This window comes from Megalops cyprinoides, chromosome 6 (genome assembly GCF_013368585.1).
Source record: "Megalops cyprinoides isolate fMegCyp1 chromosome 6, fMegCyp1.pri, whole genome shotgun sequence".
In the NCBI taxonomy this organism is placed as follows: Eukaryota; Metazoa; Chordata; class Actinopteri; order Elopiformes; family Megalopidae; genus Megalops; species Megalops cyprinoides.
This window is the reverse complement of record NC_050588.1, coordinates 1,581,434-1,606,397: the sequence shown is the minus strand read 5'-3', so window position 1 is coordinate 1,606,397 and position 24,964 is coordinate 1,581,434. Positions and strand designations below refer to the sequence as shown.

The window sequence follows — 24,964 nt, the reverse complement described above, 5'->3', positions numbered from 1 at the left end:
GCTGTTTTGCATTATCACTATGCACACTCCCACGTTCTGTAATTGGAGAACTTGGCTCAACTCGCCAGGTCTAATGGGGCTTTGTGATAGGCCACATGCCTCACAGATACTGATGAAAGAGAAACATGAGCCCATTTGTGGGTGCTGTGACTTGGTCCAGTGGAATTTCAAGCTCTTTTGGAAGATTTAGTCTGGAGTTTTAACTTTCTTCTCTGTTTTATGTTCTAGTGACAAAACTGCCAAACATCACTAAAACGACTCCCACAACACAGTCCGCTGCTGGGCTCATGTAAGATTGTGAAAAGTTTAACTAAATACTTCAACAGAAGGTGTTATTTGCTTTCCTTTCCTAATCTCTACACAGATGTTTCTTCAGTAATGTAGTATCCAGTTATTCCAAACCCATCCCAAACCCTTTAGAAAGTCTTTTTCCTTAAACTGTCATTTCAAGTAGCAGACAGTCTAAGAGTAGATTTTATCCTGCTTTTTGTAAAGTATGTCCATTCAGTTTGTTGAAATGGAGCTCTGTAGGCTCTTCTGGTAGATATATTTATCAAAGGCCCAAAGAACAGGCTACTCTCTGGTGTGTTTAAGACTAAGTAATCCTGTCCTTTGTTAAGCATGACAAATCCAGTGCATTTTGGTGAACTGCTTCAGAGTTCATATGCCCAGCAATGTAGCACAGGCCTGTAGACTGATCCCATCTTTCTTTCCCTCTCTCTCTCTTACCCTCCCCCCCAGTGCTTCCCTCATTGTTGCTGTCATTGTGATGATCATATTGATTACCATATCTGTGTTAATGGGTTGCTGGCTCTGCAAAACAAGGAATACAGGTGGGTAACTGAAATAGAGCCCAAAACACACACACATGCTGTGATGTGAAACTTGATGTGAGGAGATGTATGTGAGGTTGTCAGCATTACATATCAGCAGTGGCAACCACTTTTTTTTCCACCGGATGATGTGTACTCCTTCAGTCAAAGTATTGAAAAGGTGCATATGTTGGTGATTCTTTCACAGATGGGTTTTTGAAGACCCCGCAGCTGGTGTGACCTCTCCATGCCGTGGGAAAAACGATAGAGGCCGGGATTTTGATCACCTTAACAGCAACCGAACAAGCATGAGCATGAAGCGTATGTGTGGGAGGGGCATGTCTGGACAATGCAGGGGTGGCCGAGTCACTGAACGGCAGCGGGGCACCAACTCTGGCTCCCAAAGACCTGACTGGGAAGACGACTGCAGCATATCGCACCATCACCACCACTGTCAGGGAATTCAAGCAGGGACAAAGCAAGCATCACTTCCTAGACACACATTTCACAGAGCAAACCCTGTGCTGACCAGAACCTTCAACAAAACTTGTTGACTGCTACTTCTATTTCGCCCATGTGAAAACAGCTATAACTGTCTGTGTTCAATTTAAAATTTTCTATAAACAATACACCCATTTTCACCAGATAATATGTAATAATACTAATAATAATCAGTTATTATATTATTTATATATTATTTATATATATATATATATATACACACATTTTTTGTCGGAAGGTCATTACAAAGTTGTGCTTCATTTGTGAAAGGTAAACCCTAATTGCAGCGTCACCTGAATCATGTGTTCATTGGTTCCCTGTTCGCCATGTTCGGCCCCCCTTTTGGAAGTGGGTGCTTTGTGTTTTCTTATGTCCGATGTGTTTGTGATTCCCTTTAGTTTGTGGAGTCAGGCTTTCAAGTCAGCATTCAATGATTAGATTGCTAACTAAAAGCAGTGAGATATAGAACAACTATTAGGTTCATAATTATTTTATGAGTTGTCCCATACAGTAAGTCGTTAAGGGGGGGTCTCAGTGTGACTGCTAAGCGGTTCATCTCACCATTAAAGGTGTAAAGGTCTTATATTAAGTACAATAATAGTCAAAAGGGCACTAAAAAGGAATTTGGATGCATATAGTAATGTGAAATGTCACATAACATAAGGGTTATTTTTACAGATGACAAATGTTAAAAAAGTCATTCAGGACCATGAATGTGTTTCACAGAGCATTGATATAAGCACAGTGACGTTTCAGCAACGGCTGTTTGCGTGAATGTAGCATCACCTACTGGCCAATGATTGAATTGTTATTAAGTCGGCAGGTATTACTTTTTTAATACGCCATACTTCACTGCCAGGTTTATAGTGTAACTACTGTAATGTGTTTCTGAAAAGAATACATGCTTACAGTATACAATGCTGGTAAACTAGTCATAGTATTCCAACAGTGAATTTCTGACTGTGATATGAATGCTTTGAAACGTATGTATTGATGCATTTGCATCTGTTTTGGTTATTACTCATTTATCAATTATTAGATATTTGAAGTGTTACACCTTGATTTGAGAGTATTCCTTTAACGTCCTCTTAAAAATATTTTTCAGTATGAGTGTATTTTTCTACTTTCAGTTTGAGTACTTTTTGACAACTTAATCCTGAGCCAAAATAAATGTTGATAAACAAGCGTTTTGTCCCTGTTTATTATTAATACGTGTGAGATACTTATTGCAATTACTATACCACATCATGCTTTCCGTCTGGGTTCATGAAGATATAAAAGTAGGATGTGGGTATTTACAAACATGGAGAATCGTGGCTGTGGCTTAAGCTTAGGGCCCGAGTTTTGTTCCACTTATTTTCTAGCATGTATTTCAATTCTCAATTCTGCAGCTCCAAGCCGTCGATACTGTCTAATTTTTAAAGCCACTTGCTGAACAATTGTCATATTAACACTTACACTCACTGGTCTAGGAGCGTTTTTAGCCTGACCTGACACTGTTGCTCATGTAACTTGAATGGATGCGCTCGTGTTCTGTAGTCGCTCTGGATAAGAGCGTCTGCCAAATGCATGCAATGTAATGTAATGCAATGTAATTAAGGTACCTCAGTCACTTTAATTAACCACAAACTAAACACATACACAAGAATATTGGCAGCAGTGTTTGTCCGTTCATACTATCACGCGCCTGGTTCAGTCTTTTGCAACCTGCGGCAATAATTTGTACTCCAGAATCATCAGGGCTATATATATATATATATATATATATATATATATGTATATAGCTTTTTCTTTGAAGGGGTGACGTAATACTGATTTAAGAATAATTTCACACCTCACTAGCACAGAACACGCACAGCGTTAAGAAAAAAGTCACGCAGCAGGACCACGTTAACTAAATAAAGCAAATAAAAAGGAACACGCGAATGTCATGTATACGGCTTAGTGTACAGTGTTCTAAATAAAAACCAAGTGAACCATGTGGACACAACATGACGAATGCACTGAATGTGGTAACAAGCCTCGAAGGATGTAATTGTAAACCTTGATCATGCAACTGAGACTCTTCGACAAAACAATTTTATGTCATCGACAAACGCATTTAAACACGTTACAAAGCCATTGCCACGGAGTATACATACAATGTATCAGATTTTTTCTTCCTTGCAAAACAGACAAAATGTGCAAAAAGGTGATGATCTGTACGTTAATCATTACACATCAGATGCTTCCATAATTTTTAAAACGTATATGTTATGCATGTTCCGTGCGGTACAAATGTTCGTATGTGATGTAGGCTACCAGGTGGATATTGTAGCACTCTATCAAAGAAATGTTATTTGCCGTTGTTTGGGCATCCATGTTCCATTTCTTTCTCCCTAACCCATAACTCCATCCATTTATTGTTTTACACAGATGAACTCCGCATAATTACCCATTGAGTGTACAACTAGTCATACGTCTGTGCCCTCATGGGTCCTGGTCAACTCCATTCTTGGGATTTTTGGGATTTTGTAGCAGAAATCCTCACCCAAGCTTTTACCACTAGGGGGAGTCGTGATGCCATTAACTGAATATTTTTAGACGAATATCCACGAAATACATATCAATAATTCTAAGGGAACTAGAGCAATGGGGAGCTAAAATGATTAAATAATTTGTTCATAGCAAATATTATGTATAAAATCGTAGTTAAAATGACAGTGTCATTTTAGTATTTAAATAAAATTGTTGTAATAAGCTGTAGACTACAGTATAGGCTATTCCTATTCCTCTTTTTTTAAGGAAATAAACCTCAAATAACTCAAACGACAGGGTTGACACCATGGTAGAAGTTTTAAAACGCAATATCAATGTGATTGAATAGCTAAGGTGTATCGCCCCATCAAGAGCGGGAGTCTGAGGAAGTCCACGGATATGCTTGAGCCAGTCTTAAAATAAGCGGAATTCCTCAAAACAATAGCAATCTCTTGGGTTATTTGTTCACCTGTCTGTCAGTGTAATATTTTCTCAAGAACCTGCGATAATCTGCCACTGAATAGACGGTTTATGAGGGCATTAACAAAATGCGGAACAAGTGGAAAGACATGGTTGAGATTATAGGCTAACTAACGTAAGACAACTTTCCAAAACTGGAGCGGGGTGGCGAACTTTGGTGCTGAGTCTACGGCTTTAAGACCAAAAAAAAAAAAATACTCTGGCTCAGCGAGTTTGTCCCTCCCCAAATGAAGCCTGAAATGAACCGCGGGAGGCACGCACGTCAAGTATTAATCTTTGTAGAATCCAGTAGGTTGTTTAAATTAAGCAAGTGTTTCTGTTTCGTAAACTCATCGATCTGGCCGAACAAACCCCCCTCTCGATATCCCATTAGCCCGCTGAGAAGCATCACTCTTGGGGCGACTACCAGCGGGATTTGTGGAGTCACAGCACCTGTAAAGTAAGTGCAGAATCTGTGAGTTCGTTTTATCCGACAATTATGTAACGAAAGCAACTGCAATTGTGTTTGCTCATGTCCTAGATAACTGGGGCGTTTTTTGTTTTTGTTTCTGTTTTTTGCTTATTTTCAGGACTGTTTTCAGTAGAACAGAAGGAACCACATGTGTGTTTGTTTCGGGAAGATGTTTTCGCTTGTCACCATAGGTATGAAGTTGTCAGTTTCATAATTGATGAGATATTACAATGTGGTTTTAAACTTGAGCTTTTTCTTTTAAATTACCCATGCCAAAACAGACACTGGCCTGAAATTAGAATGTGTTATTTCAGGCCTTTACAGAACCATTCTACTAAAAAACACAACCTTGATGTCTGAAAAAATAGATTACATGTGAGAAAGGTGCGTTTGACATCTCTCTCAAAAGCGAGCTAGCTGTCTTGGAGACAGAGTTACTTGGTTGTGTACTGATGCGTAATATGTGCAGAATACAGACTGTGCGTCCAGTGCCTTGACCGCACCGGCTCCCCATTGAATACGCCATTTGAATGCAGCTCTGTGCTCATTTCACTACGCTGCTCTTCTATTATTCAAGAATTGGAGTCCACACAGCAGTGTCTCGGAGCACGGTGAAATGCAGTCAGCCAGGGCAGACCAGACCCGTACTTTCGGCTTCCCCTTTCTTCGTTCCTTTTGAAAAGGGCCACAAAGAAAGCAAGTGGTGTCTGCTCATCACATGATTTAAATTAAAGGCTGGCCTCCAGGGAATGTGTTCAACTGCTCCCCATTTCAGCCATTCCCTTTCAGGGGTTGCGCTACTTTACAGACGGTCGCTGAACTTCTCTCCCCTGGATACTGACTGAATAGCGTAGGCTTGGTTTTAATTAAAGAACCCCGGCGGGATGGTGTGGCACAGGGGTAGATAGCAGACAATATTGCCAAAGAACGGCAATTGGTGGTGGTGGGGGGGGGGGGGGGGAAGACGACTCTAAAAGCGCAGTCCCTTGAATTCATACCATGTCTGATTGTGTCGATATAGCTAAACAATCAAGGGGTTTTGTCGAAAAAGGGGTTTTCGGGACCAAGATGACAGGCCTCTGTTTTAGGGAGCAAAATGTAACACTTTTTTATGAAAACGCTGCAAATCAAATGTAGCTTATGGTGTTTGCCTAAATTCTCTGCTTGTTTGTAGACCACCTGTATCCGTCGTCAGAAATTGGCTATCCTTACAATAATACAAAGTGGGTTTCCAATGAGGATGCTTACGTAGTGCGGTTCAGCAATGATGAAGTTGTCAAGGTGCTACTCCAGGTCATTTCCCGATTTGTTACCTAAGGGAAAAGTACTCCCAAATGATCCTGTGGACAAAGCACGCGGGATTAATTACAACTCACCTGTCAGAAGGCAAAACACACACAACACCACTAGTGAGGCTGCTGCTTTTAATTGGATTTCAGCATGGAAGGGAGGGCATAATTACTACACATTCTTGCCCCTTATTAAAAACATCTTATTCTAATTCTAGTTTGAAATAATTTGTGTTAACACTTGGACTGTTGTTTACCCTTCCTCTTTGCAAAATGCAGGTTACCATACAGCGGATCTGTTTGTTGGAGAAGAATTTGGAAGAGATGGGCAGGGTGTGTGTGTGTGTGGAAATGCTTGGAGGCTATGATGGTGAATGCTTTGTATATATACCACCTTCTTATGAAGTCATTTGTGATACTAAGAATATCTAATACCAATGGCTGCTGGACTCCACACATACACCCCGCTAGGAAGATGGTGTTCCTCCACTGGACATCTGAGGTGTTGGGCCTGCTCACAGGTCCATTAGCCAAGCACAACAGTCCCCTACTTCCCTGCCTATATGATGTCATTAATAAATTTGATTCCTTTCCATGTGAATTCAGTGAACTGACAGCTGTTCTCTCAAAGCATAGCTGCGGTGTAGAATGGAGCCTCTGGCTGTGCTTTGCTGTGAGTTTGTTGCATGGTCACCCTGTAATTTTCACCTACCTGATGGCTAAAGGTGTATGGGGCTTGCCCTGGTTAGCACCTTAAATGGGAGACATCATAGGGACAATCAATTTGGTGGTGGATGTTGCCCTGATGGGCCAATAGGGGGGAGTTGTACAAAACCAAGCAGGAAACAAGTATTACATTGCAATATGGACACTGCTGTAGGAGTTACTGTCTTTAGAATGACATGTTAAACCCATGTCCTGACTCATTGTGATCATTAACAACCTCATGGCATTGACTGAACAGATGATCTGGCCAATTCTCAATATGACTTTCAATCTGGTTGTGAAATCATTTCCCATTATCTCCGTATGTAATTAACTAAATAAATCCTTCTCTGCCTCAGATAAAGCCTGGTGAGCTTTTTTTATTCAATATGGCTGATTTACATCTCCCAGGTGGGTGCTACACTGCAAGGCTGGTTGCTGTTAACCATTGTCCTTGCTACCATTATTATCACCATTTAGATGAGAGGTCTGAGCTAGAGTGAATAGGAATTTTATCTGCTTCTCCAATGACTTTGAACTTGGGATGGGAATGTATCATAAGAGTCTGAATTCACCATCAAGAACTTCAACTACTGTTACTGCAGGTTCTTTCTGCCCCCTTGGCAGTTCCAGGATCAATGTACCTGATCTGAGTCATAACTGTAATCAGTATGTGGAAAAAAACTTGAAGTGACCGAGCCTTAGTGACTGTTTTCGATTGACCCTGATCTTCCACCCCAGATGCTAAAACTGGTATAATGCTCTTGGATCTGGATTTTTTTAGTGGTTTTTCCCCTTTATGCAGCCTGGTTGGAATTGCCAAATTAGGCCCCTTGTACCGCGACAACCTCTGCAGGGGTCTTGAACCAAGACAAATGTAATCTTCCAATGGCTACTTTTTGTGTACAGACCACAAAGTGCAACACAGCAAAGTGGGTGCCGTTTGGAGGATAGGTTCTACTCCGCTGACATTATCCAGGAACCTCGCAAGGCCCTGAAGAAACATTAGGTGCCCTGAGAACAATGAGATGAGAAGGCCTGGCCGACCTACCCACCCCCGTCTCTGGCAGAACCAAACCAATATGTTTCACTCCTGAGGCTATTGTTGACAGACACACCTAGTTTCAGCCCTGGGCTGCAGGGCTTAGCCTACACTCAAGACAAGTGCCTTGTTAGCTGAGTCACCCAGGAGCTGGATCTGTTTGTGGTAGCGAGGCTGCTTTTTGCATTCTGTGCTGGGAATTCAGTCATACATTCCCATAGATTATGTAGGTAATGCAACCCAATCTTGGGGTCACAATTAAAAATGAAACATTAATGCTATCTATATAGTATTAAAACTCACACAATATGACTAGTCAATTACCACTAAACTGCTGTTGTGTTTTCCGAGTAAATAAAAAAGTCACAGTCTTATTTCAGTTTGGGAAGGAGGTCACAAATGGCTGTCATGCGCATACATGCCTGTGCTTGTGTGAGAGTGCGTAGATGTGTGTGTGTGTGTGTGTGTGTGTGTGTGTTTGTGTAAAGAGGATATCACTTTATGTGATCTCTTGTAATAGAGGGCCTGGCATACTCGTGGATGCTGAGATAAAGGAGGTGGAGGCAGATGTGTGTGTGTGTGTGTGTGTATGTGTGAGAGAGAGAGAGAACAGCACTTGCATTGTACACTAAGTCAAGCTCCAGCTGTCTTAGCCTCTCTGGCACCCACTGGAGACAAAGATCTCTAAAAGATCTCACTCCACTGCATCTCTCCTCTTTCACATCTGTGCTTCATGTCAAACATGAAACACTTTAATGTGGTACCTCTTACCTTTTCCACTCCTATGTGGACATTATGCTGTCATCATACACTCAGGAATCACAAGAGCGTTTCCGAATAGACCATTGATCAGGCCATAAACAGCAGATCTTCAACTCTCTTTTTTACAAGATCCAATTAGTCAGCCAGCACATGGCTGATTGCAGGCAACAGACATTTGCTACGGTCATGTGTTCAAGAGCTTGCCATCATCCTATGTAGAGGCCTGAACCCGCAGGGGTGACGGTTGCAATTTGCAACCTCATTGAGATCCACTCCTGTCTTTGCCACAGTTTTTCAAGGCACTTATTTCTGCTCAGTCTGCATTCCCAAGGGGGCAGGTGTGAAACGGCCAGTTGTTTCGGATGTCACATCTTGCAGAAAGCAGCAGTAGGACAAAATGAACAGGATGTTTGATTTCATTCAAACAATTAACTTTAGGGAGAGTAGAGTGTTTTTATTTGTTGTTAAAATAAGTGTCTGTAGCTATGTCTGTATGTGCCTGTACTGTATTTATTCAATGCCTCCCATCTGTTGCATGTGCCTGTTGCATGTGACTGAATCTTTCTACGTTTCCATGGCTGAGTGTTTCACTTAGTGGGGGACTTGTGTCTCGAGGTCTAAGTAAGCCTTGCCATTGGCCAGATCACAAATGTAGGAGGGCTGGTGGACACTGCACTCTGGAGCAGGTGAAGCACACTCTTCAGGGACCAGTAAATCCCTTTTAATTTGTCAGCACCATACAATGGAGCCTGGGTGCGTTTGGTGGGGAGCTCACAGCTCACGTCTCCCAGAGCTGGCGGGCTGGTTTGTGGGGCCATCTCCACGAGCATAAAAGCATCTTTCAGTCCTACTCTCTGCCGATGAATCATCCTTCTCCACCAGCAGGGGACCACAATGTCTCACTGTGTCCTCCTTGGCCCTCACGCATGACATACTCATATAAACCAACCAGGGCTTGGATTAAGACTCGTCTGTGGTCAGGCATGGGGTTAATGGTAGGGTGCAAATATGGATGCCCACTGCTTTTAGGATTATTTGTTCAATTCAGTTAAATGCAATTTTATTTATATAGCACTTTTTACAAAGCACAGTTACTTTGCAACAAAGAACTTGTTACAAAGCAACTTTACAGAGATCCTGGGCTCAAATCCCCAAGAGCAGGCCTAAAAGAACAATGGCAAGGAAATCTCTCTTACTAAAAGGAGAAAGCTTGACTGGAACCAAACTCAAAGGAGGAACCCATCTGCCTCTAACTGGCACCAGGCAGTCGAATTAGGGAAGTAGTATGGAAGGAAAGTCTGAGGAGGAGAGGGTGGTCAGGTTGGTATGACTGTTATGTGTTAATTATTAGTTCATTTGTAAATTTATAAATTTGACCTCCTCCCAAATGCACACACCAAAAAAGGTTTTCACATGGATCCTGCATGAAAAGAAATGAAGTGCCTAGTGCATTGCAATGTATGTTAGATGCTAGTTATGGATCACGGCTATCTGGTGGATGGCCTACCAGGGTTTGTTGCTTTGTAATGTGAGCACAGCCTGAAAAGGGGTTGTGTTTGCCCTTTTTATGCAACTCCTGATTGGATCTGATAAAGACAGTCCTCCTGGCCTGCTGCTGTGAGCAGATTGCAGAGGCACAGCTGAGGTAAAGGTTAACTAGCAAGCCATAATGCATACAGAAATGTAGCTCAAAAGGAGTGTGTCCAAGGTTTAGGAAGCCGTGACTGTGCAGCAAATGTATTTTGGTGAGGTTCTGTGTACGTTTGAGACATGAGAGGAATCCTATACTGTAGTTTATCATAAATACAGATTATTTATTATTATATCATTTGTTTTTGTTCTTGGCTGTCTGTTTAGTTAGATATCCACTTTGCAACTAATAACATGCCATTTGCCCCATGTTAGTAAATATGGCTACGATAAATAGCTCCCCCTCCTCAATTAGGTGATCCAGAAATTGCATTCTCGCCAGGAGGGGAGTAGGCCCAAATGGCAATCAATGTGCTAGTTCAACAAGCTGCTGCCACCTAATGGTGAGGGAAAGAGGATGAATAATGGTGACATAAGCCAACGTGGATCTCTGATCAGAAAGACAGGATTAGAAATAGATGAGGAGGAATGACATGCAGTATCTACTGGTGATGTTGATATGAAAGAAATGTTCAGATAAATTGGAGGAGGTAAACCGTTTGGCTAGAATTAGGCATCTGGCTGGTTTTGGTCTTGACTGTATGAACCTCTTAATATACGGCAGCAAACTCAGTTGCATGTAGTAAGGTAGTAAGGTGTTTGCTAGACTTTGCTAGAAATTTGTCAGATTTTCACCAACAGGCCAGGATATTATAATTCAAGCACTTGTTTAGATATTTTTCTTAAATCTATGTTTAATGTATAACAGCAAATGCTAATAATTATGTCAACAGTCCCATAAATGTGCACGTTTTAATGTTTGAATTTCATTGATTTTTTTTTTTTCCATTGAGGGTCATTGCTTAGCAACAACAGCAAACGCTATTCTAAATCTAAACCCTTTTTGTTCAATCTCTGCATGATCCGGCATTAGTCCAGCTCTTGCAGGACAGAGAAAATGGCAGAATTTAATACTGTGCTGGGCCCAACTATCTTTACTGGTTTAGGACCTGAAAATGAGACATCTAGTACAATTTAACATATATTTTTTCCAATCAAACGTTCTTAATCAATGTTAAGTCAGCTGTGAATTTAGCACTGAGCCACAGAAAGGCTTATGTGCACATAATGCATGTTGGCTTCCAAGGAAACTTCTGCTGGTCAGTGACCTTCAAATTCAGTGACACATTTGAAAAGTAAATGTAAAGTAAAACATGACATTAGCTTCCACTGTAATGCGGATGACACTCAGTTATACATATCAGTCAAACCTGATGTCCCTCTGAATATCTCAAACATGGAGGCCTGCCTAAAAGATGTAAAGAATTGGATGGCCCAAAATTTTCTCTTCCTTAACTCAGACAAAACCGAAATATTGGTCGTTGGCCAAAATTCAATCAGGACAAATTCACTCACTTTACACTGGACCTTGATGGTGTCTCGCTCTCCTCAAGTGCAGCTATCAAAGACCTTGGTGTCCTTACTGATCCTGAGCTCTCTTTTGAAACTCACATAATTAACACCCCTAGGACAGCCTTCTTCCTTTTTTTGAAATATAGCAAAAATCATGAAAATTGTATCAATTAATGATGCTGAAAAGTTAATCCACACCTTTGTAACATCCAGATTAGACTACTGTAGTGCCCTCTTGACAGAATGTGCAAATGTCTCACTAAAACCCCTTCAGGTGGTACAAAATGCAGCTGCTCGAATCTTAACTAGAACTAAACGTGAGCACATTACCCCAATTCTAGCTTCTCTCCGTTGGTTGCCCATTAAATATCGATTTTAAAATACTCTTACTGACATTTAAGGCTTTAAATGGGCTTGCCCCTCCCTATCATAAGGACCTTCTTCATCCATACCTTCCACAAAGAGCCCTTCTTTCCCAAAATGCCAAGCTTCTCATCATTCCAAGAGTGGGCAAATCTACTATAGGAGGTAGAGCCTTTTCCTATCGAGCCCCTCTCCTGTGGAACAGGAGCAGACTCTCTCTCCACCTTTAAATCTACACTCTAAGAAATGAAATGTTGATCTTACATAACAAAGTTATGTCAACCGGTCCCACAAAACTGTGTTGTTTAAACAGGAAAAGCAAAAGACTATTGATGTGAACAACACATATTTAGTAAATCTAACTTAGTACTCTTTCTTTAAAGCTATAGGATACTGTTATATTGCGTAACCACAACAACATTATGTTGGATTTACTTAGACCACATTAAGTTAACTTAATATGATTGAGTTCAGTTAACTTAACACAGATGAACATAATCGATGTGGTAGGTTTGTCTTAATCCAACTCCCTAGTTGTACTGGCTAAATAAAATAGTTAAATGAGTACAATTTAATTTGCTTAATTTCACTTGAACCTTTATTAGGAATCATTAGGAAATACTGGGGCTTTTATAAATAAAATGTGTATAATTCCATATATATACACAGTATACACAGTCACAAAACTGAAAATTAGGAAATCAGAGTAATATCAGAGTAATAAAATGCACATTACTCTTAACCCCACACCTGTCAACATTTGTTGAACCAAATAGGTTTTATAGATAACTTAAACATTTGGTTAACTATAAAATGGTTAACTTGAAAGATATGTTTACTGAAAATGTCAAAACCTGTACTATGTGATATAGGCAGCGCTGCTGAGGTCAAAATGAAATGCAACTCCTCAAGCAAGCCATCAAATGCTGAACATGGCACACGTGAAAAAACCTTTCAAAAGAACAGTTGCCAATTACCAAATGAGAACTTGCAAGAAAATCAAATTATGACAATCTAAGTCTGAGGCAGTTTCTACAAGATCCCCTGGATGGTCTTCAGATGCATGATGGTCATAATTTACGGTACCACCTTTCACTATTTCAACTGCTTCAGATGATTATTGATGTGAGAAAAATACTCTCTACTGGATGGTATTTCACTTCCAGGGCACAAAAGGCATATACAAACTCCTTGTTCTGCAATTCTAGTACTTGACACATCAACATGACATTGACTCAGATATGTTTTGAATGAGCATGGGCATTCATAGTATGTGCATGGATATGAGTGTCTCTGACCCAAATGATAATGCTTCAATTTGTAATGTTTTAGTAACTGGTACATCGTAGATAGTCTCAGAGCACTGTTTGCACCTCCACATTCAATGTACCACAGGTGAAAGTTTCAAACACAATTACAGACCAACAAAAAAAATGTCTTGACTCTGAACTGTTGAGTCCAGCATCAGTCCACAGTCCAAAGCGCTCCTTTTTCTCTTGTACAACAATCAGCACAAATCCAATCCAAATCCTTGATGGCAATTTACTCATGCAGTTTATTTTTGAGGACTTGCACCTTATTGGAGAGCTTGTTCCCATCCAATCCCATCACTACTTTTTGAAGGAACTCAAAAGTGTATCGCAGGTCTTTGGGATAGTTCAAGTTTAAACAATAGATCAAGCCAAAGAGGGCTGCACAGCCATTTGCCACATCTCTCAAGTCTTGCAGCACTGTACATCCTTCAACCAAGACGCCAACATCCTCAGGTGGATCTGTTGCCTCTGCTCCCTCTCGCAGCACAACATAGATACCCAAAACGACTTTCTCCATCTCTCCCACTGCACCAACATCCTCAAAATGGCAGAAAGAAAAAGTATTAATCAATTGATGTTCATTTTTCATTACACATATATATTCATATATTTTTATTCATATATTTATAATGTGTCAATTAAATGTCTCTGCCGTCATTGATAGATGTCATAATTACACATTATATCAACAAGAGAACTTGAGTGTAAGCTATCCAGACACGTTTTTGAAATATCAATATGAAAGCAGGGTCAAAAACTTGCATTTTCTATATTAACCTTTATGCTTTGTTCGTTTTTACTACCCTTTCAGCTTGCTTCTGTCCACGAACAAGCTGAAAGGGTAGTAAAGCCAAAATGGTCCAAAAAAAAGGTGGACACAAATTGTCACCATAGTGCTCACAGGGTTTAGTTAGTGATGGTTGACCAACAGTGTCATAGCTCACCATATAGTTCTTAAACAAGGTTGTCAGGATCTTCATTTAAGTAGATGCATAATGCCTTCAGTATGCATTCCCGTCTTACTTCAATGCTTGGATTCTGTGGGAGAGAAAAAAAACAAATGTTTTTTTTAACCAATCCTTTTAAAACAACCGCTTTTAGATTTGCAATTTTTAATATTAAACTGGCATAAACAGGTGATATTGAGTAACGAAATAGAATTAGACATTGTGTTAATGATACTCATGGGTTCATTCTTTTATGAATTAATTCTTTTATACTAAATTTGATTATGATACAGCTCCAAAGCATATTTGAACATGATTGAAAGTGAAAGACCTAATAAGAGGTAGAGGTAAAACAGAAACATGAACAGCTTATTAGTGTGAATGCTGCATGTTCCTCTCTGCCTGTGTTTGTTTCTCTATCCATTTCTGCGCCTGTTTGTTTTTCTGTCCGTTTGTCTGTTTTTTCTCTGCCTGTTTCTGTCAGTTTTCTGTCTGTAAACATTTTTCTGCTATGTTATGCATTTCTAACATTTTCAGCATTGCTTCAGCTTGCAGCATTCACATGCATTTTCTGCAGGAAATTCAATTTTTCTAGTTTATGTTAAGCGTTCAAGTCTGTGTCAAGGTTTAAGTGAAAAACACACACCTGGTCCATGGCTACCATGAGCTCGCAGATTTTGCGTCCTGCTGCCCCTCCCTTCTTTTTGAAAACCTTCATCAGTTGGCTGGAGTAATGATCCAGTTGAGCCATAAATGTTGACAGCAGGGGGATTGTTGTAATGCGGGTAAACTCTGCATTTACCTGAAACAGATTTGAGACAGAATGTCACATGTAACCATAAGTCTGTGACTGGGTCCAAGTTTTGAGGAGATATATTAATGGTTTGCATTTATTTTAATATACTGTGCATTATAATGCAGACAGATTGACCACGCATGGAATTTTCTCCATGGCTCTATGGTTTCCCCTGGTTCAACAGAATTACACCTACACTGACATACATGAGCCTTTTTTCCCCCAAAATTAAGAGCATTTTGTTCAATAAATGTACAACTATAAGAAAAACAAAAACTCTACCTGATTCTGAGAAAATAGGGCTGGCCATCTGTTTCTGAACTCAGCTGTGAAGGGCATATCTTCAATAAGCTCCCGTCTCCTATGGGCGAAGGTTTTCTCCATCTTACAGTTGATTAGCTGAAGGTTGTTCTTCTTCTTCACCTCTAATGTAAGTGCTTCTCTTTCCTTTTCAAGGCTTTCTTTTGTCTCGCCTGCTGGGTAATCAGGACAGAAGTTCACTTCTGCTTTCTTTGGCTTCTTTACCTGGTTTGGACTTTGACACATGGCACCTCGCTTTTCTTTGACTGCATTGATGCTCAACTCTGGGCAGCCAATGTTCCTCAGTCTCGTGCGGTAGTTCGCCATTTTATACTTAATACTAATTTTCCATCCATAGAAGCCAGTAACCGATCCCTGCTCCTTTAAACAAGGATACTTTTGTTATCAGGGCCTGAGCGACATCTTCAAATTCCAAATTTGAAGGATAAACTTTGTATTTGACAATTTCTGATGCCAAACCATCAAGTATATCTGACTTTAGTTTAGGACTTGGACTCAAAAGAGTACCACTGTTCAGGAAGGCTTGATTGGCCCTTTCCAACTGAATCTGTACCTCATAATTAAACTGGGGTATCTGGAAATTTTGGGGCCATGGCTGTGACCTAAGGGAAGAACCTGAAGATGTAGACTCGGCTGAGGAAAGAATATCTGTATCTGATGCTGTGGACAAAGAACTGTCATCTAACCACTGTGAAACAGGATGATGTCTGGCTGTGTCTGACTCATCTGATAAGTAAATGACTTTAACAGTGCTCTTGTCTTTGATATCTGAGATCTCTGTCAAGTTCACAAACTCATTGTCAAATTCAATGTCTCTGTACTGCAGTCTGGCTTCTTATGGACATTTAGAGACCAAACATGAGGGGGTAGGATGAATTTCAGGACCTAAAACACTGCTCTGCAAACACTGCAAGGTAAGATGACGCAGCGGAGGATTGTGAAAATGTCTGACATTTTAAAACGTGACTAGTGATACAAATTGTAATTTTATGCCATTAGTGTGGATTTAACCCAGTCAAGCCTGGTACCAAATGAATCCTTAGAGTCTAAGCTTTCCGGTGATGTATGGCATTACAATATTACTCGTCCGATAACTTTCTTATTATTGACGTTACGTTTTTAATATGCGATTTCAAAGAGCGCTTTGGACGGATCCGGGTCGAATGCGGTTACTTAATATCTGGGACAGAAATACTTGATAAATAAAAAAACGAGTGTTTAACACAAAGCAACAAGCAACCCCCCCCCCAGCACACAGCCGGGAAGGGAGACATGAGATGCACACAGCCGCTCGCCCGCCAAAATCTATACTTCTGCACCCTAACCGCCCGCTTTAATGCGTTTTAAATAAAATGCGATTAAAGTACGTTTAAAATCACAGTCCTAATAAAAACATAAAACCACATTAGCAAGAAACTGTGTGTGTGTCTGTGTTTCTGTCTCCCTCTCTCTGTCTGATTTAAGCTAGCAATGACTGTTTTCAAAACTCTTTCAAAATGTAAAACGGAAGGCAATACAAACTGAAAACGCATGTCGTCTGTTGACACAACATACAGTTCCACACTTTATTATTAAGGAAACGTTTGTACTTACCAAATTTTTCGAGGAGGACAGCTTCCAAGCTTCCAACAGTGCACATGGCGGTCGAGTGGCAATTTTGCTTTCCTCCGTGGTTACTGCGCAGGTCTGAAAAAACGTCATACGCCATCTGTGTACCTTTGTGTGCATGTGTGATTTACCTGAGGTGGTTATTTCAGTTTGAATCTTTTGTGTTTTGTAGCCTTGAAATATCTTACTGTTAGGTTATTCCAATGAAACCTTGTTATTTTTTATGTAAAAACCTAAAGAGTTATAATAATTTTACCACGACAAAGTTACATAATATGAACAACATCACTGTTTCATTTCTTAGAGTGTAGGCTAAAAACATATCTATACAGCAAATCCTTTAGCTGAGGGACATGGCCTGGTGCTGGCATGGATCATAGAGTCTCTGGTGGGCTAAGTGGTCATTGCTGTCATGAACTGGTGTTGGCTGCCTTAAGGCCGCCCTCATGACTATGCCGGTTCCTTGCTTCCTGTCCCCTAGTTATGCTGCCATAATGTTAGTCTGCCAGGGTTTTTTTCCTTGTTGCACACTTGCACCTTTTTCCCCGCCCCTCCTCTCCTGCCTCTCTGCTGTACATCCCTGCCATTCTTACCATCCACTAATCATTGTTCTCTATTTGTTTCCTGTCCCTGCTCTGGGCTCCTGCCTGGAACTGTAGCATCACACCCCGATCTCCAGTCCTGCTACTTCGCTGCCCTGCCTATCAAGCCAACTGTGTGCCAAGATCCGGACATTCTCTAGGATACATTTTATTATTACTCTGTTATTTACTACTGTCTATCAAAACTCACATGTCCTAAAGTACATTGTACAATTTCAAGTATTCTATGTAATTCTATCTGCCCAGTGCCGGCCAGAAGCAGATGGGTTTTCCCTCTGAGCCGGGTTCTGCTCAAGGTTTCTTCCTGTAAATTAGAGAGTTTTTTCTTGCCACTGTTGCCTTAGGCTTGCTCTCAGGGGGTCTCAGGCCTGGGAACAATGTAAAGCTGCTTTGTGACAACTTGTGTTGTAAAAAGCGCTATAAAAATAAATTTGAATTGAATTGAATTGAATTAAATGCTGTTGGCATCATAGCAGAAGTGGGGCTGAAGGTCTGAAGCAGAAGACGGTTTATAATTTAGTCATAACCGTGTCCCCTATGCCCCCTCATCATTTATTGTCTGTGCAGGGGATTGTGGGTCCCCCAAAAGGTTTATTGTGCTGGTTTTCATGTCTTTGAGCTGTGACCCACTTTTTCTCCCTCCTCTTTCCATTCACTTTCTGGATTCTGGGCGGACTCTGCAAGAGGCCATGCCCTTTGCAGCAGTGACACAAACGGTGTGTTATGAAGCTGCAATCATGGACACTGGGTGTGGTCAAATCTGTGCTATGTGCAGATCTTTCTAAGGTAAAGATCACACCCAGGTGCTAGCTCTGGATTTGGCCATGGTCTTGGACTGGACCCAAGGGCATGGCCTCACACCTCTTCCATCTTGGTCTAAACCATAGACTCCTCGCTGATCCCTGTTCCTGTATCTAGTAGAGCTGAGGCTCTCATAATCTCAAGATACAAAAGAATGCTCTGTGGATAACATTCTAATCTTGTAGGTATGGTTTCTTCTCTTTTCCAACATATATTTTGAGCAGGTGATGGAAATTGATGAAAACATTGAATTGTGGGCTACATTTTTGATACTCTTAAGTTGATTAAGTCAGGTGAGTTTGCTTTAAGTTAAGGGTTTGAGTTGGGTAAATTTGGTATAGGGTCAGGGTTTGTGTGGGGTGAAAGGGGTTTAGGGTCAGGGTTTGTGTGATGTGAATTTGGTTTATGGTCACGGTTTGTGTAGGGCAAATTGGATTTAGGGTTAGTATTTGTGTGGCGTGAAATAGTCTTAGGGTATGGGTGTAATTGGGATGACTAGGGGTTAAGCTAAAGGCTTAAAGCTAAGAGTAGGGTGGAGACTACAGTCACTCAGTCACTGCCATGGTGAAACCTATTGTCTTTATGCATGGGTGTGGAGGAAGGCAGCCCACTCTGTAGATTGGCTGAAAAGTTCCCTGAATACTCACAGAGCCTGTGTTTCTTCTTGCGGGAGCACCATGAAGGCAAGTGTACCCTCTGGGGAGATCTTGTGTCTCCAGGTCTAGTTTCACCCTACTCGGGGAAACCTGAGCCTCTGTCCCTGCTCTGCTCTTCTCCAGCTGTCCTTTCTCACCTTCTGCACCCCCACAATGAAGGCATCATCAGCATTTTAAACTCTGCGCGTTCAGCATTAAGCCTTCAGAGGTCAGTTTTCTGCCTTGTGTGACCAACATGTTGTAAAGAATTTGAGACGTGATACAAAAAAATAGGAAAGCATGGAGAAAGGCAACATTTCTGTGAATTTTGAGTGTTTTCACACACACACACACACACACACACTTACACGAGGAAGACAAGTAGATGGGGTGGGCGGGTCCCACCTGGCAGGTGAGATGCAAGGCAGCGCATTATTGGTGCAGAGAATCACATGACCTGGCCTCTCCCCTCCCATGCACCACCAGCCCCCCTCTGCTGACACACTCAGAGCAACAGGTATTGCAAGGTTATAATAAAAGAGCTGGGAAGAAGACAAGGGAAAGACATTGCTGAGGGAATGCAAGCGTAAAAGCAAGGTATACAGGAGGCACAAAGACAAACTAGAAGCTAAGCACTAAAGGTGAGTAGCAGGATGACCCCTCCTTAATCAAGCGCTGTCTGTGGGTTTATCCCGTACCAGGAAAGGCTGGTGGAATTTTTAAAGTAAGCACAGCTGCTGTGTGGCTATTGTGCAACACAGCAATACTCTGGTTTAGCCCTTTAAAGGAGTTCTTTTATGTTACCTAGACCCGGCCGTGTAACACGTGTGGACGGTAATTAACAGGGGCCTCTGCGAATGTCTTTGCTGATATGATATTATTTAGTCACTTATCTTGAAACCCTAGAAGGAGCACGGCCAGTGGCTTTGTGACACCTGATCGTCTGTTTCAGGTGAGGTGCCAGGTCAGCTCTCCACTTAAGCTGAGAGGGCCATCTTTTAGTTTCTCTCTCGGCACCACAGAGCAGGAATAACGCCCGGGGTTAAGTGTATACTTTGCCCACCTGCTCGCATTCATTTTGTATCCTCCCCAACACCATAAGCGTTCAGTCAGCTCACGCTCAGTAGGAATGGAGTTTTGTTTGTTGTTTTTTCACTTCCTTCTTCAGATTCCTAGATGTGTGTTGTTCCCTGAATTAAAAAAAAAACTTCAGCCACAGTTATGTTGATGTGTGTGACACCTTTGCTATGATAGACAAATTCAACTCTGAGGTTGTTGCCTGTTGTTAGGCTGTTGACACCTGTAGTTTTGGTGTTTACAGACCAGCAGGAGTGAGAGACAAGGGGGGGGGGGGGGGGTAGATGGAATTGAAGGGTGCTACACATATGACCGGTTGGGCAACCTTGTTCAAGTTTCCACCAGGGCACCGGCAGGGTGTTTGTTTTAGTCCCCAGCCGGGGAGTAAATACATGTCTAAAGTGTGTATGGCAGTCACTTTAGCTTTACTACCTATATGTCGACTTTCATCACAGTTGTCAGATTGCAGTGTTGCAGTGTGGCCAGGCTTCACCACAGATGACTTTTTCCTCAGTATATCAAAGCAATCTAAATTCCTTGAAATAAGAGACCATTTTTTATAAATAAGTGCAAAAAGAGGAGGAAAAAAGAAAATTGACCCCTTCGCCATTTCTTATTAATGTTTCTGAAATTTAATATTCTTTTTTGAAAGATAATTATATATAAATTTTCAGTACATTTGTGCACAAGGGCACTAATATTTTGAGGTACAGAGAGATTTGATTCCAAGATTGTAGCAACATCATTTGTAGACCAAAAGATACGAAGTTAAAACCTTTGTTGGTGGCTTATATGAATCATATGTGAACAAACATGGAAGAGGATAAAACTAATATCAGTTGAAGCCACCTTTAAACTTCAAACTGAGAAAATCCTGCTTTCCTTTTGTTCAACTTTTATCCCTCAAAGACATTGTTAATTTTAACTGACAGGCAACTTCAAACCTCGTAAGAAAAGGTGCTTCTCTTCAGCACTTTTTCACTTCCAGGGCCGCTAGCTGTGGTACATTATAAACCTGCTTGCTAATGGATGAAGTATTACACTGTACTCCTGTGTTTCATAATCACAATCCAAGGGGCAGCTGAGGGGGACAGGTTTCGTTCTTGCCGAGGTAAGAGATTGTGAAATGTTGTCTCTTGGTCAATAAAATCAGTACATCTGTTTGGCAGGTAGAACTTTTGTGATTATGTGGAGATTTGGAATCTGAGGAGTCTGCGCTCCCTGAGTGATCTACTGTATTCAGGTTTAATGTGTTAATCAAAACTTGGCTTACATTGGTCCATTCTTGTGAGATGTTATTGAGCACCTCTCAGAGTGGCTCCTGTAGATAAAGGCATATTAACAATGTGAGAATACAGTAAACTGAAATATTTCAGAATAACATGGTCATGACACTGGAGTGGTTTTGCATTGACCATGTCTCTTGATAGCCCATATCATTGATTTCTTTTTTACGAATGGCAGAGTATGATAAGTCTGTGTGATTTGTTTGATAGGCTCTGTGTGAAAGATTAGGGCCTCACTGGGCTGGGGCGTACTGTGCTGCGGGGATATCTTGCTGTGGGACAGGAGCACAGTTGAGGTGGCGTTACATAAGAGGGGAGCTTGTGCAACTTCCTGTTGGCAGCTGGATATCTTTCCTGAATGAGCCCATTTTGTTGTTACCCTTCACACATAGGTCACATAATGCATGGGTGGCTGTGTGGCACCCCCAGTGTAACCATGGCGTTTTTTCAGATTATTTCTTTTTTTTTCTTTTTTACTTTTATTTTCATTTAAGTACAGATGAGCAAATTAAGGAAAGGGGACTAAATTAAGGAACAAGGAATGAACAGTGGAGTGAATTGAAGAACAGGGGGATACATTAAGGAACAGAGGAGTAAATTTAGGACCCGTGATATATAAGGATGAAGGAGCTCATTCCTTGTTATCACAGGAAATGAAATGGAACGTCTGGACCCCAGTTCCCCTGGCTTGCTTGTATTGTTTCCCTGAAGCCTCCGAACTCGTGCCCCAGCCTTTGGCATTTGAGCAAATCCCTAAATGACCATGCAGGATGTATTTCTTTTGGACCTCGCTGTCTGCCGCAACCGGAGTTTCCAAACACTTTATCCCTCTTTCCTCAAAGCACATACCATAGCCGTATGTTATGCCGCTCCTCCTGGTTGGCTGATCCTCAGGAATGTGACAGGTATGAGGTGAATTTCTGAAGAAGCATTCTGTAGGTACAGTGCCTTCGAATGCTTAAAGGGGCACACCACTGAAAATTGTGGTTGTGTCTTCCCTTCAGCTCACAGCCACATACTTTAAATCATTCCCAATAACTCTGAACCGGAGCACTTCGTGAACATGACAACACCTGGTGGCAGTCGTAAAGCGCTCCTGTATTCTATATCCACTAAAGATTTTGGATTTTTTTCACAAAGGAATGATAATTAAAGTGTCAGGAAGCAGCCTGATCCAAAAGTGACTTGACATGCTGTGTAAAAAATTCTGCATAGGAGTATGTAGGCCATCACTGTGAGAAACGCAATTTAACACAATGCTGTTTTTTTCCTCTCTCTGTGTACGTGCGGGTATTTTGAAATTAGCGACCACTGGGACAAGCCACAGCATCTCGCAAGGATGTATGGTTCTTACTGTGTGCCCCAGGGCGTAATGCACATGTTACTGAATGACATCCTGTTGAAAGAGAATGTCATTTTAGAGAAGATGAATGGGAATGATATGTAGGAACACAGTAACCGGCTATGCAGATGCAGTCATCATACTGGCCTTGCAGAGTATGGAGCATGGGTAGTTGCCCCTGAGGACCACTGACTCTTTAAGAGGAAAATTGGGAAAACATGGGGCCCAGTATTAATGGCAGCTAAACAAATTTATCATTATAAAACAGTCATTCACATTCAAGGTTATATATATATCCATACATCACATGTAAGGCTCTGTCCTGCTCATCATTATTCATCTCTAGACACTTTATGCTGAAACTGGATCAGAGACCTCTGTCACCAGGGAGAAAAAGCACAACCTCTGCCACCAAAGGGAAAAAGGAAAAGACTCTCTAACACAGTTCAGATGTTTTCATGAAGAATCCTGTCTCTTCTTGAGCAGAATTTTGGATAATCGGAGACACACCTGTTTAACCCATGCAAAAGGGCACACGGCCACAGAGATTGCATCCATCCATGCCTAGGCTGAATCCGCTGCACAGATTCTGCCAAGGAAGTGACAGGCGCTCCCATCCCACACTCGGGGTCAGAGTCCTCCTGGGTGCTGCAGGCAGATATGGATGATGTGACCCACGTTGCTGTCATGGGGTCCATCGGCGCTCCATCTGAATCTCAGTGTCCTTATCACACGTGAGCACTGTGTAACTGGTAGAGCATCACAGTGGGCAAAAATGGCACAATTTTGTGATGAGGAAATCCATGTTTTCGCATGGGTTTTCCTCAGCAGTGTCACCACAGCGACGGCTACAACATCTAGCTTTTTCTGTCAATCAAGACAAGCTGCCAGGTCTGTGACATATGTGTATAAATATATTGTTTGTGAAAAAGGCCAGCCCTGTCACAGCCCAGCAAACACTGATATGCTTTTTCTGACCATCAGGAAAGCTCCTCCTTCCAAGACAAATTGCCTTTTTGGTGTTTTATCGTGCTGTCGCAGCCCTGCCTTTGTGTACCATTTAAAGGTCTCCATTGTGCAGACCTGGGAGGGTGGAAGCGCTGACGTCATTCCCAGCTCAGAGGAGTGATTTAAAAAAAGAGAAAAGAATCCTGTATAGAATAGCCTCATCCTCTCAACTGGAGGATGGGGGGGGGATCGTGTTCCTGCATGTCTGCACACCCCAGATGGCTCTCCACAGCGCCGAAGGAATGTCTGCTGTCTCCGCTCTGTTCCCCCCTCCGCCCAACCATCATTGAGACGTGGGCGAGCCTTTTCTGTGGCGGGCGTGGTGATGTTTGTGATGCACAATCTGACCCAGGCCCGCAGGAACCTGTTTCCTGTGCAGAGCGTGGCTCTGTGTGCTGTGAAGAGCTGAACTCACTCAAATATTCAAATTTAAATTCAAATAAGCCTTATTAACATGACCACACAGGTGTACAGTATTGCCAAAGCCTGAACAACTAAACAAATATATATATATATATATATATACTTTGGTCTCCATACAATCATTTCTGTTTCCTTCTCACCTCTCTCATTCTCTCTCTCCCTCCCTCCCCCTCTCTTTTTCCCCCTCTCTCTCTCTAGCTGTCTGTCTTACAGACTGTGTCCCTTGGCTGGCCTGTGTTAGTGTGCCCCAGGTTAATGTCACTGATGTCTGTTTCATACTCTGTCATAATTCTCTGTTAAAACAATCTTCAACTTAACCATCTCAGATTATATTGAAAGCGAGCACTTGTGTTTCTCATTTCAAAAGCCTTAGTTTATACCTTACTCTGTTTTTTCCAGTTTCACTAAAATTCTTATGGACACAGAGAGGCCATTTAAGGAAAATGATAAGCTGATGAGGAAGACTATGTCTAAATTTACATTAAGTGGTGTTTCCTTTTTCTTTATCTATTTCTCTAACAGCACTGTTGTCAGTCCACCATCTTAACCTTATCCAGGGGCTCCTGGTATGGACTTAGTGAATACCAAAGTAAATTGAACAGTACAAAATACAATCTCAGTATTTGTGGATAAATAGTGTATGAATAACATTGAAAGTCCTTTGGTGATTTTTGCCACTGCTATTGTTACTGCCAAACAAGTCAGCTCAAATATTGCAGTCTAGCTGGTAGTCAGGTAAAGAACCTGTCTCAGAAAGACAGTCTCATGTTAATGGTTAGTGACAGTCTCCAGTTGTAAATTAATCCCACATAATGTGGCGAGGGATAACTGCACGTGGGTC

General features: G+C 41.5%; 1 protein-coding gene and 2 long non-coding RNA genes across 5 annotated transcripts in view; 2 read left to right on the top strand and 1 right to left on the bottom strand.

The window, feature by feature from the left end:
- The first annotated feature begins 4,553 nt into the window (after positions 1-4,553).
- On the top strand, positions 4,554-6,602 carry LOC118779448. The gene is made up of 3 exons (XR_005005033.1): positions 4,554-4,749; positions 4,880-4,952; positions 6,330-6,602. It is a non-coding gene; the product is annotated as an uncharacterized LOC118779448 (long non-coding RNA).
- Positions 6,603-12,916: 6,314 nt separating this feature from the next.
- LOC118779447 lies at positions 12,917-17,009 on the bottom strand. 2 transcript variants are annotated; one of them, XR_005005031.1, is made up of 5 exons: positions 16,935-17,009; positions 15,303-15,496; positions 14,871-15,026; positions 14,222-14,315; positions 12,917-13,815 (listed from the first exon to the last, which is right to left on the bottom strand). It is a non-coding gene; the product is annotated as an uncharacterized LOC118779447 (long non-coding RNA). The 2 variants fall into 2 exon arrangements; XR_005005032.1 differs by having other exon boundaries at positions 15,303-15,493; positions 16,935-17,004.
- A 2,498-nt stretch (positions 17,010-19,507) lies between these two features.
- The window catches only part of LOC118779151 (LIM domain and actin-binding protein 1-like), a 34,429-nt gene continuing 28,972 nt past the window's right edge, over positions 19,508-24,964 (top strand). For both annotated transcript variants that reach the window (XM_036531083.1, XM_036531082.1), the window contains exon 1: positions 19,508-19,628. The gene's annotated coding sequence lies outside the window, so the exon portion shown is untranslated. The remainder of the gene's footprint in view (positions 19,629-24,964) is intronic.